The sequence below is a fragment of the Anolis carolinensis genome, chromosome 1, assembly GCF_035594765.1.
Source record: "Anolis carolinensis isolate JA03-04 chromosome 1, rAnoCar3.1.pri, whole genome shotgun sequence".
NCBI lineage: Eukaryota > Metazoa > Chordata > Lepidosauria > Squamata > Dactyloidae > Anolis > Anolis carolinensis.
Window position 1 is genome coordinate 138,389,731 of NC_085841.1, and position 14,942 is coordinate 138,404,672.

The following is a 14,942-nucleotide window of genomic DNA, read 5'->3' on the forward strand; positions in this document are numbered from 1 at the left end:
AGGATAAGGATGCATATGAAAGTGCAGCACCTCCATTAAAAGACCCTTCCTATTTTCCTCTGTCTGTATTATGACTTGCCCAGAGAGTCACAGAAACCTGGGTGTTCTTCCACTCCTGACTTAATATACAGCCAGAAAGAATAGTGAAGACAGAGGCAATGTCTCAATTTTGCAAGTAAAGCAGTATATTCCTTTTATTTCCTTCCAAATCATTCTTCACAAGAGATAAGTATTTTTCTGTATCTGTCTGTTTGTTGCATTTCCTGCATTTGACCATATGGGGTGATGAGTCTCAATGCTTTTTTATAACTTAAGTATTTTTTAAAAAACCACAACTCACAAATATTTGAACAGTACACTTTCATCTGTATTGTTTTGAAATGCTGCCATCTGGTGGAAATCTAATGACAAAACCAATACAAGTGGGTGACAAGTGAGAATTCAGTAATGTGTTCCCATTGCAGTTTGGGATGCAGTGATCAATTACCATCATGCTATTGATCAAGCACTAGGCGAACTCAATGTACTTAATACAAAGCTGGAGTGGGATTAAAGATCCAAATTCCCTACTTATTTCTCTTATTAAATTGAAATGTGCATTTTCTTCTGCAGAAGACACAAAACTCTCCCATTACAGAAATGCATTGATGTTGATCACCACTCAACAACTTGCAGTTTTAGGTGATGATGCATATGTATAAATGAACTCTGTGACACAAGGGAGGCATGATGTGCTTCACAAGTGGCCGTTGCCAATTGTTTGTTTCAGATCAATTGGGGGCAATGGCAGAGATGGATAACCTTTTGGAAGAGATGATGGACACAGTGGGGAGACAACTAAAGACCATCCAGGAATATGACTGCTGACTGGAAATCACTAACCCATCCTTGCTGATGTCAGTGGTGGTCTGTATCCATGCCAGGAACTTTGCAACATAAATGCAAAATAATTTCTTGAGCATTACCAGTGTACTGCATGACACTGCATTTGCACTATGATATTATTTTATTACTTAAGTAGTTACTTAGCTAATTAATTAGTTAAGATACTTCTTTATCGCCTCCCAGCTGACAAGGGCTCCCAAGGCAATGTACACATTGAAGCAATTAAAACAGTACAAAGTTCAAGCATTTTTCAAATGCAGCAAAATACTCTTTAAAACATTTCAAAAACAATCCTGAATTACAGTTTTAAAATAAAAAATGAACAATTTCAAACATTAAAAACCCATGTGGAACCGCACTGTTTTGGCTGTTTGCCAGATATGGAGTCAGCATAATATCCTTGGGCAGTCAGGATTTCCACAGCCAAGGTGCTGCTATGGAGAAAATCTGATTGTGCGTACAAATCGGCCTGATTTCATAGAATAGGCACATTGTTTTAAGTTCATTCACTTGAGTGCAGTATTAGAATGGTCAGGATGAATATACGAGCACATATCCTCTCCAATACCAGCAATAACATGCCACTGTGTATCATTTGCTGGAGAGCACAAGCCATGGGGAATGCTGTTCCACAGTTGTTCTTCTTGCAGGCTTCCCATAAACAAATGGTAGAACCTTGTGAATTAAAATGGCTACACAGAACTTTGGTGTGGTCCACCGTGGCCCTTCCTATGTTCTTCTGAGTGTTTATTTGTCAAAAGTGCTTGGCTATTTCCTCTTATCAAATACAAAATGAAGAATATCCTAAATGTCATTTGTCTCACCTCTCTTAGAGCAACGAATCCTAACGTGAGCATATGCTTTTATGATCTGAAGAGAGGCTGATGTGGAGGATAATCAAAAGCCTATAACTAATTGGCACTTAAAGCATTACTGATGTCCTTCACAAGCAGTTGATGTTAACTGTTTTATCCAGTAGATTTTCTCTCTGACGCCTATGACAAAGAAATCCTTGGTGGGTTAGCAAAGTTGTAATAAGCAGGACAAACACTGTTTGGGGTGCTTTGTTATATTGCATTCACATAACAGAGCCAAACTGATATGCAAGCCAATGTAGATCCTCAAAGAAGCTTGAATTAATTACATTTTAATTCCTACCTCAAGTGAAAGAACAGAGAATGCTTGATCCAGATGCCTTGAAATTTCCCCACTAAGTTGATAATAGGAGCATATGGTTATTGCGGTGAGGTATATGCATCCTTATGACTGAAACTGTTCGAGCTGGAACCAGCAGATTGTACTGAAAGACACCCATAGGTATGAAGAAGTTGTGATTTCCATAAGCAGCAGCCGGTATGTTCAGAGAATTGAAAGAGCCCTATTCCTCTACAGGTTACTTCCAAGCAGCAGGCTTCCATTTCCAGAACGACCCCAGTGCATAGCCATGATTCATAGTGGGAGAAAAAAATTAACATCTTCCTTTTTGACTCTACCAACTAAGCAAGGAAATCCAATCACCATGTATCCACTGATTTATCAGTTTGAAAAATAGATTTCCATTTGAAAGCCATTCTCTCCTTCACTTCATTATGCATGCATCTATTTATCAGCTCTTCATCTTTAACATGTAAACTTGGGCTGCCTTTGCAAATGAAGAAGAAATTATAGATCAGTTGTGGTGAGTTAATTTATGGATGGACTTCTGAATGTGGGTTCATTAGGTTATACTGACTATAGTCACATACAGATTTTGTAGATGTGCAAAGAAAGAAGTACTTGTGGTGCTATAAAAGGACATTAGTAGTCTTTCTTTAGCACGAGATAACCCTGGTTGCCAAAATCTGACATAGCTCAATTTTCTGGCTGAATATGTCCCTGTTTGCATTTTTATTCTGTGATAATGAATTGTAGATAGAGAAAAATCACAAACAGAAACTGAATTTACTTGCCAAAAAAAGAGTAAATTAATGTTCCCCACATTTGAATGTCTTTAATATATTCCCAGCTGTGGTTTATTTGCTGGGATTTGGCATACTAATTCTCAAAATGGATTTGAAATTATCAACAAAGCATATGCACCCCTCCCCAATATTTAATGTGAATCAGATTTCCTTTTTATTCTTTTCCCCCCAGAAATTATTTATTTATTTTTCAAACTCAAAGGTTTTTATTTTTACAGTCCTGCAAAAATTACATTTTTAATCAAGATCAATTACAAATCATTGGTATGATTGCTTCCCCTCCCTCCCCCCTCCTGAAATCTAAACATATATGTATACATACACTTCTGTACAGTGTCTACAATCATTGTTCCCCATTATACTATTTGTCCCATTTCACCCCTCCCATTGCAGTGACCTCCCATCCTTTGTGTTGAAGACATTCATATACAACCTTGCCTTTCATTCCCAATAAACCATTCACCCATTCTTCTCTCCAGCACAAAAATCATCATCTAGAAAATTTCAAGCAAAAATTCTAAGTATGGAACCTATTCTAAAATGTTTTCCCTTATTCCCACAATGTTCAAAGGTAATTACCATTCCTTAACAAAGTTCTTCTCTATTTCCTCCCTATTCTTCAAAGATTATTTATCCACATTCCTCATTCCAAACATTTTCACTATCATTTTTTTTTACTTTTCTTTGTTTTCTCCTTCACCACAAGTCCCTGTCCCTTGGTCTTTTCCCCCTCCCTTCCCCAATGTTGCATCCTCCTTTCAATCAAATTTCTACTCACAACAGTGAGATGTATCTGTACTTTTGTGTTAATTGCTTTCAAGAGAACTTCAACTCATGCTGTTCCTATCATTCCCAGTCACCTTATCAACTATAGCTCTGCTTATGTACATAACAATAAAGCACACATGCACATTAGGTTCAAGTGTTCATCTCTGAATATCAGGCTCTTCCCAGCTATAGCCTTGATCATCATCATCATCATCATCATCACCATCATGTTATGTTTATTTATATCTTGCTTTTTCACTCCACAAGGAGGCTCAAAGAGCTTACACTAAAAGCATTTCAATACAACTTAAAATCTACAAATATACAAATATTAAAACAGAATTAAAAATCATTAGTATTAAAAACAATTCTGTTAGAACTTGCAGCTTCAACATCATGACTTCCTTGCAGCGAGTCATATTGTCTCATGATATGGCCAAGGTATAACTGGCTCAGGTTGGTCTTCTTGTCTTCTAGGGAATGCTCAGGCTTCATTTGCTCAAGAATCCATTGAATTGTCTTTTTAGCAGTAGTTATATTGAGTTTTCTCTGAATTCTTATTGGCATGATTTACTCACTCATTGCACTTTATCCTTTGACTGCTTTTGCTACTTCAGTCCTTACTATTAGTGCCACCTCATTTTTTCTTAGATGTTAATTTCGTGGGGAAAAAACTGTAATTAGCTGACTGAAAATGTCTCATTTCTTTCCACTTCAGTACTTATTTTAAGTACTGAAATGTTGATATGTTCAATTGGTTGTTTTAAAATATTTAGCTACCCATGATTCATGCTTCTCAACTCCATATTGTTATGTGTTGCACAGCTTCAGACCTTCCTTTCACCTCAGAGCACATCAACATCCTTTTTGGTATAAATGCAGTTGAATAATTAGACACAGTGCACCTTGTAGTTGTTCCTCTCTGCTGTATCCCAGTAGCCTGTTGAGTGTCAGCTAACCTGGAGTTTTGATCGATCCCTCCCTCTGCAGTACTAAGGGTAATGCAACTGCTGTTGTCTCTGAGAGATCCTTTTCCAGTGCCACTCCCATGACTGCTGCTGTCCAGTAGCTGTTTCACATTTAGTGACACCTCAGTAAAAGCTTGGCTGACTTGGAAAACCATATGAGATGCACTGCATCTTGTTTCACTAGAACACACAATCCCATCACTATGAAAAAAATTAAAAATGGATTTGTCTTTTAAAAACTCAGGAAATTTAGAAATTTATTTTAGTTTAATTTCCCTTTAACCCTTCTTCCTGAGAAGAAAGCCAGAGAACACAGATTGAGGAAGCATCCATGGGTCATATGTCACCCTTGTCCCCCATTTGGTGACCCCAAAGCTAAGATATTTAGAAATTTCTGGAAGGGACGAGTTACCCTAAATCCCAGATGTGTACCCCATTATTCACAGAAATTCATAACTGCCATCTGCCTAGTTTGTAAATGTCTTCATTATGTGTTGTGACATAGACCTGTCACAAATAGACATCAGTAAGATGTAATTTTTATGGGCAAAGTGCAAAAATTCAACTGTATGGCAGAGTAGAAAGATTCTCAGCCTTGAAAAGCAAGGGGATGTGAACAAGATGACCAGGTTAAAGAAGTATAGTCCTGCTCTCCCTTCCCATAGGTGGAATCACACGAGGGCAAGGTAAGACACATAATTCTTCAGGTGCAGTACAAATCTGATGGTACTGAGGCTGATCATTCCTCTTCTATCCATCTACTTTTAAATGCCAAATTTCATTCCCTTTAATGCACCAACCATATAGTTTATTTGGAGGTGGAATAGGGGAATGTATTTTTGTTTTCATGTGGAAAGCTGATAAAACACACCGGGGGCACGGAGCTGATATTGGAAGACTCAGTTCCAAGGCATCTGAATGTGTCTTGATTGACCATATTTCACAAGCAGTTTATGTGGAGATAAGTTCAAAGATTCCTTCTATCATTCGATGTATGAGGATGAAATATCTGATCCTTCCTCCGGCTAAGGTATTTTTTCCTCCTTTCTATTTCCCTCTCTCTCCCCCCAAAAAAACCTAATATCAAACTCCCACACCTGCTGTCTGTTAAGAGGTTAATGGAAGTGAGCCCTCTCATCCCCTGAGCTGAATTTTCGTGCAAGTTGTGCTGGTTTTAAAGAGGGCAATGAATCCTCGACTGACAGATCTTGTCCCTTATTCACCTGCACTTCCAGCACGACCTGGAGATTGAAAAGGTACTCACTGATCTTGTACTGCAAGATTTTCACTTGGTTGACTTTGTTGCCTTGCAGGATACCTGGCGCCGGCTCTGAAACAAGGCTCTGAAACAAGAGGAAACACATAGCTTCATAGCAGTTCCTGACAGAATGGACCAGGATGATGGAAATCATGGTGACCACATATACATGGCACACACATATAAGAACAAGCCAACAAGACATACATATATGAAAGAAACAGGAAAGAAAATGGGAAAGTGTTGAGACGCAAATGCATGTTGGAATTGTTTCTAGTTGACCTAAGTAGCTCCTTTGTACAGTGCACACACAGACATTCAATCTTTTTTTAAAAAATGAATGGTCTACATTTTGTCATTAGTTTCCCAAAAAAAAAAACCCCTTCTTAAATCGGCATGGTATCAATCAGAAACAGGAGTGAGTCAATTAAGAACAGGTGAATAAAGATTCATTAAAAGCATGTCCAGCATTGTAAAAAACATGAACTCCAGAAGATGCAATTTAAAGAATAGGAAGAAAGTCTGGAATCCAAGAAGATTGTGAATAAAATAAAGTAGGTTGCTTGTTAAAAAATGGAAAGGAATGGGTTTAAATTTGAGTTGTCCTAGAACACATAGTCATGCTAGGATCATATATTATTTTCCATCAAAACTACACTACAAATCAGAGAAGAGTTTCCAAATACTTTAGGACTGAATGCTGATAATAGCTGTAGAGAACAACAGGGAAAATCAAATACACTCTCAGCCAAACGAAAAATGGAAGAGATTTGAGACTCAAAGGGAGACTTTGAAACTAGAAAAGGTGGGCATATGATATGCCCTCTAATCTTTTCTCTCCATAAGCAAATCAGTAAATTGGTTCATGGATGAAATCAGACCAAATGAATAGGAATGAGAGCATCTTAAATAGTGTCACAGTTTTGTGGAATACTGTGTAGACTGAAGAAACTCTAGTAAAAATAGATTAAAGAAAACTTGAAAAAAGGATGCATTTGTCAAAATCTTCTAATGTATGTTTTAATTTAAATTATTCCCCATTTTAATTAGGAGATTATTGTTAATGCTTAAAACTAATAATTGGATATTGTTACATTGTATTTAACTAATACTGCATCTATATAATGCTTTTTATATTTAATATAATTGTATTGATATACATGTTGTGTCATTTTATGCTGAAAACTTTTTTGAAGGAAGATTAAGAAATAGATCAAACAACTATTAAAATGCACTATTATGTTATTACATGGATAACTGAGTTATGGGACTTTACCACATGAACCTGCTATTCCACTGAAGTTGTGTTATCATTGGCAGCAGTACATTTTGGGTTGAACAGATACAATGCTGCACCACTTCAATTGCAGAATTACAATGTTTTGACCATTTTTGGTCTTGCAACTGACCTCTGCCTATCCTCATTACTCCACCTTCCTGTATTACTGCTGCTTCATAAATCTTTAATTTTTAGAGAAATTTTTCAATTTCATCTTTGAAAAACAAAAAATGCCAAATTAAGTAAGAAATATAAAAGAAATGTAAAACAGACAGCTGGGAAATAGTGAAGGAGGATAGCAATAAGAGAAAAAACCCTCCTCCTGATGTCACATTACTGCCAGCATGCTGACATAGAAGCGGAAGGTACCAATTACACCAGGGTAGATTAAGGGAATGTTGCAAGATTGGAAGCTATTAATAGGTTTTCCCCCATCAATCGGGATGGGATAATCACAGGAAGGGATAATCACAGGGAGGAGGCAGACCAGCAGCAGAGTGTATATGCCATTGTGCAATAAGGACAACCACCAAAAGTTATGGTCCATTTGCAATGCTGGGTTCTCACCTCATGTGATAAAATTTATACCAGAGTATAGGTGGGAGACTATAATGTGGAGAGTCCTGCTAGTATGCAAAAACAAGCATTTCTTAAAGAGAACTATGTTATAAATTTTGTTCTGATGTACTGAGTTTGCATACGGCAAACATTTGAACATCTGGTGCCAAACTTACAACTTCAATTGGCACTGTTTAGGACAGGGTGAGCAATCCCTCACAGTTCGTGGGTGATAACAATCTATGACAGTGGTTCTCAACCTGTGGGTCCCCAGGTGTTTTAGCCTATAACTCCCAGAAATCCAAGCCAGTTTACCAGCTTGTTAGGATTTCTTGGAGTTGAAGACCAAAACATTTGGGAACCCACAGGTTGGGAACCACTAATCTATGAGGTCAAGTACACATGTCATTTGAACATACAGGGCCTAGCAATATGTTCAATATTATTTGCAGTTTGACCATGATTCACTGTATTCCTATCTGTTTGCTTTCAAGATATCCATTAACAATCAAAGGACGTCCTCTTTTCTTTCTTTTAAAATGTTTTTTATTGAGTTTTCAAAAAGATCACTTCCATTTTTCTTGAAATATTGCATCTATCTTCAATTCCTCCAGAAAGGACGTGATGGAATACTGGGATGAATTTGTACTGGTGACACAGGGTGTGCAATTTTTAAACTCTTTCTCATCCACAACAATTCTACTTCAAAATATGCTCACAAAGGTTTCACATACTCACATATAAACTACAAAAATCATGGTTCTGGGGGCACCAGATACATTTTTCCCTTGGTGCTTGAAGGGAGAACTCAATGGGATGATTTGAAATGTAGAAAATGCTGGGCAGAAAAAGTGTTAAGAACCTTTCCTCACCCCATTATTTCTGCTCTGCCTCCTAGTTGTTTCTCTTTAACAATTCAACACCAATGTTCTATTTTATATATTTGCCCAAAATGACTATTTAGTTTCTATGTCTGCTGATGGTGCCATACAGGCAGCTGCAATTTTTCCTGTGTGGCAGAGCTAAAAAGGAACAGTAGACAAATGCCAAACTGTGCACACTAGGAATAAATACAGAACAATAAACAAGTCATCATTTGAGTTACTGTGTTTAACAGAATGCTGCAACGTAAGGAAATATGAAATGATGCTAAACTTTTTTTGATTAACCAGTTTCTCCAAGGAAATGTAATAAAGAAAATTAGCCAGAATTGTGTGCTTAGCGAACCATAGATGGAGTAATCCCATACCTAGTTAATGTGAATAGGTTATAAACTGAGCTGAGAGCTGGGAAACTTAAATGCAGAATATGTTAATAGTACAAAAAGAAGCAAGGCCATTTATATAGCACAGCAAAGTAAATGGTTCATTTGTTATCTAGACAATATATATAACTTTACTTCATTGAAGAACTCAGATGTGTAAGTCATGCCACTAAGCTCTGGAATGAAGTTCTTTGGCCACAAGCAACTCTAAGGACAAAGAACTGCAATCTTACTTAACTGGATGCTAGCATCTGCAACAAGGTATTCTACTATCTAAAGAGCATCTTCTGAGTCATTAAGAGTGGGACTTATGACTGGGAGAATAGATGAGTATCCCATCAACTCCTTTGAAGACCAACATCACTAATGTTCCAGGCAAGATCTATAAGCCTGATTTGTCAGTTCCCTTGCCTGTTCTCCATAAACTATGCTAAGCTACAACCAGCCTCCACAAATTCCTAGTTCTGCAATCCTAGCCCTTCTGAAGAGAGTTCAGGTTGGTTTCCTAAGAGTCCAAAAGCTGTTGCCTTCCTCTAGTCCCCTTCAGCTGGTGGAAAGAAAAGTTTGGCAAGTATCTCCTCATCATAAAGATGCTTACCAGGGAATCCCTGGTAACTAACTCTTCCCTTCCAGTCCCAAACAGCAGGTTTCTTGTGATTAAAATCACACATGCCAAAATTAATTTCTTGCTCATGCTTCAAAGATAAGCAGTACAAAGCAGACAAAAAAGATAGAAGAAGGATTCTTGAAGCTAATTATGTGTATGCTATAGTGCTGAAAAATCAAAATTCTAAATTGTTGATAGATCTGAAGTAGCAGAAGCTATCCCTCACCATATAAGCAGATAGGAGATCAGCACAACCTGGAAGATAGATCTGCATAAACAGAGTCACTCCTTTTGTTGTTGTTGTTGTTGTTGTTGTTGTTGTTGTTGTTGTTGTTGTTGTTGTTTTTTAGAAGGCTAATGTCAGAACAGGGCTTGCCACACATAATTTATACAGCAAATTTTAAACATTTATACATTTTTTTCACTGACTCTAGAAAGCAGTTCATTTTTACTATTAGAAACAGTGAAAGATTTGCGGTTACATTGGTTATCTAGCCAACATAAGGTGTAGCGAGAAACTTGAACTAAGAACTTCTTGGTATCCAATTTTAAACTTTTGAGCCTCCGCTAGAAACACGTGGTTTGAATAGAGTATCATAATCCCCGTTATTATTATTATTATTATTATTATTATTATTATTATTATTATTATTATTGCTTTCATCCTTTGGAACACACGCAAAAAAATCTCTTATCCTGCAAACTGAAACTAACACAACGGGAAGAATACTGGGGTCCAATCTTTTTGCTTTACATGATTATTGTCTGTTTTAAATTAGTCTTTAAAAATGGAGTGAAGCATTCAGAAATGACCTAAATCACGTTTGATGAAGTGCCACTTCATTTTGTAAAATTTGTATATGTGATTATGTGGAATCTTAGCTTTCAGGTATCTCAGATTCTAATTGACCAAACTCATTTTCTTGCCTTATGCTTCTCCAAGTTTGTATATTTAGAAACATATCCTGCTGTGGTGTATTAAAATTATGAATACAAGACAAAAAACTAGAACTTAATTCAGTTTTTGATTGTAATATTCTTGAGCAGGCTTTAGCAAATATCTCTAAAATATTGCCTTTGATTAGCAGAAGTTTATAGTAGTGCACCACAGAATTTATTACTGTACATATCTAAACAGGTACCTTATGGGTCTATATAATTTCTTAAGTACAAAAAGAGCAGTTACTCTTGCTGGGAGCAGATGGTTCATTCTAGTCGTGAAATCCTTCTTTGTTTGTGGCTCATTGAACAACCATCACCCATTACAGTCAAACACAGTAATTTGAAACCCATGTGTTATACTTCATTGAAAAATATCATGATGTACATTCCCCAAAGATGCCATTGGAATGCATGGAGCAGCAATTATTTTGTTTAAAGCATCACATTGTCTTTTGAGGAAGGTGTGCCTTGTACTTTAAATCCCTTTTAGATGGCAGTCACACCAACGGAATACCATGATTATAATGTAGATCCAAGTTTGTAGTGCAGATAACCATATATTCAAGGCATGTATCAATAAGCAGTTCATGATGTTGATCCACGTGTGTATGGAGTGAGGGGAGTGTTGAGTTCTATGGTCAAAATCTTATAGTGGCAGATCACTTATGTAATTGTTTGTAGGGATAGTCTGATAACCTCTACACATGTATCCCTTTGTGCAAGAAAATCAGGAGTAATAAAAGGAAAAGAAAACTACTCCAGAGGCCAGCTCCAACCTGCATTTGATGACCCTCAAAGACATGCCATTACAGCTGCCAAAAAAAAATTTATTGATGTCTTGGTTTTGGGGTCTTTTGTGGGATTATCTGGAAAACTGGTTCAGAATATTTTATTGGAGAGACCACATCAGATCTAGTTTCTTAGATATAGTTATCATGGTTTTTTATGGGCAAACAGATAGCTACTGGCAGATGCTATATGTTTTCTATCTCAAAAACTGAAGGTGATAGGGGAAATCTGATGTCATTTTTGGAATCGACAGATCAAATATACCAGAAACAGGGCTAGCATTTGAGACACCAAAATGTGTATTGGCCACTGATAAGACGGGTAGTTATTGAACAATAACTTCTACCATGGCACAGACAATTTCAAGTCACTCTTCCCATTGTGCCTTGGCTCTGAAGACTCTCTAAATCTTGCATTTGAGAAATAGATGACTCATGGCTCGCCTTTGGATGGAGGCATGCAATCATTTCTCCTGCCACCACTGCGTCTACATCCTTTTGTTTTCTTCACTTCCCACGCCTTCTCTTCTTCCCACAGAACTACAGCAATGGAGTGCATGGGGCATTGGTTTGTGTATAAAATTGCATGCACATACACATGCAGACACACATAAAGAAAGTTCTAAATTTTACCATATTTCTTTTCTCAAAACCATTTGGATGCTCTTTATCTCATGCCCCTTCTAAACTGCCATATAAAATCCAGATTATCAAATCAGATAATCCATATTATCTGCTTTGAACTGGATTGTATGGGTCTATGCTGCCATATAATGCAGTTCAAAGCAGATAATCTGGATTTTATATGGCAGTTTAGAAGAGGCCAAAGTCAACACATCAGGAATGGAACACAAGTAATGCCTATATTTTGTGAATGCAAACAGCTGAAGATGAATATAGTAAAGAAAGTTTAAATAAGCACTTACATTACAGAATATGCAGAAGCAGATGCATGCACAAATGTCCATACAAGAATAACGACACAAAATCCCATGAACTGTCATATAAGCAAGCAATGAGACAGGAATGCAACAAAGAAAATAAACATTTTTCATGTTGAAACTTTTTCAGCAAAGCAGGTCTGTTATTTCCCACCTTGCCTACAGTGAGGATAAGCTTAGAAGAAACAATAGAGTCTGGGGAGGACCATAGGTGACCCTGTTGTCCCTGATAATCAAAACACCCAAAGGTCCATCTACATTGTAGAATTCATGCAGTTTGATACCACTAGATATGGCAGTGAAGTGCTATGGAATCATGGGAGTTGTGGCTTTACCATGTTTTAGCCTTCTCTGCTAAAGAGGGCTGGGGTCCTCACCAAACTACAACTCCTGGGATTCCATAGCATTGAACCATGGCAGCTAAAGTGGTGTCAAACTGCATTGATTCTACAGTGTAGATGGCATTTTTGCTATGTGTGCATTAGCTCTTAAACCTGAATGCTGGAATGAGAAGAAATAGCGAATACTTATTACAAGTTATCTGTCATGTCCTTAGTAATGGGCAAAGCAATTTCCCAAATCTCTCTAAAAAAAAACCTGCCATTTGGGGAAATGTTAGGGGTCACAAAATCTTTAGATATTTGGTGAGGCCTGCTTATTTTCATGCCATTCCTACATAACATTGAACTGCCCATATTTTAAAAAGCAAGAAACCAAAGTGTAATACCCCTTTCCCCTAATGATGCCTGCACATTTTCTCCTAGGTTTTTTTTTTTTTTTTGCTCTCAGTATATCTATTTGAACTTTATGGGGCATGCTCCTGAATTCATTTCTAGTGTTGTCAAATCCCATGTATGTCGTTCACTTTATTGGAATATAGTATACTACAGAAGTTGAGTCTTTTCATTGGGTATATTTGTATTAAATACAGCATACATAAGATTTGCTTTGCATATGGATTTTTACTTCATGCTTGTCCAGGAAGTCAAAACTTCACTTTACTGCTACAATACTGTATGATTTCAGCTCACTTTTACTAAAATGAAGTATGTTACATACTATAAATGGCAAAAATACTGAAGAGTTTATGTTCATGAAATGCCATCCAGAATTTTTTTCAAAGTTAGCAATTAATCTCCATCATTACATAGCTGATCTGGTCCAGTCCCTTGGAGATTAAAATTTTAATCACCAGGTGATTAAAGGTTTCATTACTTGGCAATTAGCTCTTAAAGTTTAAGTGTGAGAAAGTTAATTCCATTTGGAGACAGGGATGTTCGTTAGCTAGGCATGGAAAAGTAGGATGGATACATTATAGGGAACCAACAACACTTGAGTGGGAGAATTGCTAATTTAAAATGCCTTCTTCAGCAACAGGGAAAATATGAATCTAACTTTGGGTGCCATGCTCGTCTACCTTGGCATTTTGGTTTTCTGGTAACATCTAGAGCAGGTTTGTTGGAAGAGGGAAATAAATACATCCAAAGGTGCATCTACACCACTCATGGGCAAATTTTGGCCTTCCAGGCGTTTTGGACTTCAACTCTTACAATTCCTAACAGCCGGTAGGAAGTTTGCCCATGCCTGATCTACACTGTAGAATTAAAGAAGTTGTATGCCATTTTCAATGTTATGAAATCCTGGGATATATAATTTGGTGAGTCAACAGCATTCTTTGGCAGAGAAGACTAAAGAGTAGACTTTGTAAAACTATAACTCCATGATTCCATAACACTGAATAGTGACAGTTAAAAGTTGTGTCAAACTGCATTAATCCTACTGTGTAGATGCATCCCAAATTGATTTTGAATCGAAGCTTGGTTTGAGTGATATTTTTCAGCTAAAATTTCATAGCAGTAGATTGATTTTAGGGTTGTTTTGCTGATGTTCATTTGGTTTATGTTATCTTCTGGACACACTTAACAACAGAAAATTTAAGCAGAGGTGATTTTGTTCCAACATCAAGTGATGACTTTCATGAATGACTAATATATTCACATCTATGACCAGAGAAACCTGGAACCAGTTCACATGCATCCTCCTGCCTGTTGTCTTAGAATGATCTGCTGTCTACATAATCATCACTTTTGGCTGTGTTGATACCAATTCAATGTTATCATTATTTGGGACACTTTTCAGTGCTTCACCATCAGAACTGGGTGTTGTAACCCAGCCTCCATCTGAGGCTGGCCCCATTCAGCCTGTGATTGTCCCTGCACCTGCCTTGTCAGAGGTGCAGCCAGAATTTGTCCCTCCACCTGCCTTGCCACAGGACTCTGGGTTTGGGCCTGAGATGCAGCCAGAGTTTGTCCCAGTGGATTCTGGGACCAGAGACAGAATGGTTGCAAGTAGGGAGTTTGAACCGCATTCCTCAAAGCAGTCAAGGTCGGATCTCCAGGTGCCAGATGGACATTCTAGTTTGGATGCTGGAACTGATAAGGTGGAGAGGCATAATGAGCTTGAAAGGAGGAGAGCGCTAACTCAGTTGAGAAAAGAAAAGGAGTGTGTTCAGAGGAGTAGACATTTGCTTTTGAAACAAAATATGAGCAACCATCTCACAGAAAAGGACCTTGAATTTCCCATAAGAAGGGTTGCTTTCTCTGACACAGTCAGAGGCGATAAAGTTGCTAATCCAAGAAGGAAGATTTTTGCTTCCTGTGTTTCCATTTGAAAGTACAGTAGAGTCTCACTTATTCAACATAAACAGGCCAGCAGAATGTTGG

At 37.4% G+C, this 14,942-nt stretch overlaps 1 long non-coding RNA gene across 1 annotated transcript in view; it reads right to left on the bottom strand.

Moving 5' to 3' along the window:
- LOC134299625 (uncharacterized) overlaps positions 1–14,942 on the bottom strand; it is a 150,617-nt gene that overhangs the window by 24,091 nt on the left and 111,584 nt on the right. Inside the window, exon 2 of the long non-coding RNA XR_010006850.1 lies at positions 5,847–5,925. This is a non-coding gene — a long non-coding RNA (uncharacterized LOC134299625). The remainder of the gene's footprint in view (positions 1–5,846; positions 5,926–14,942) is intronic.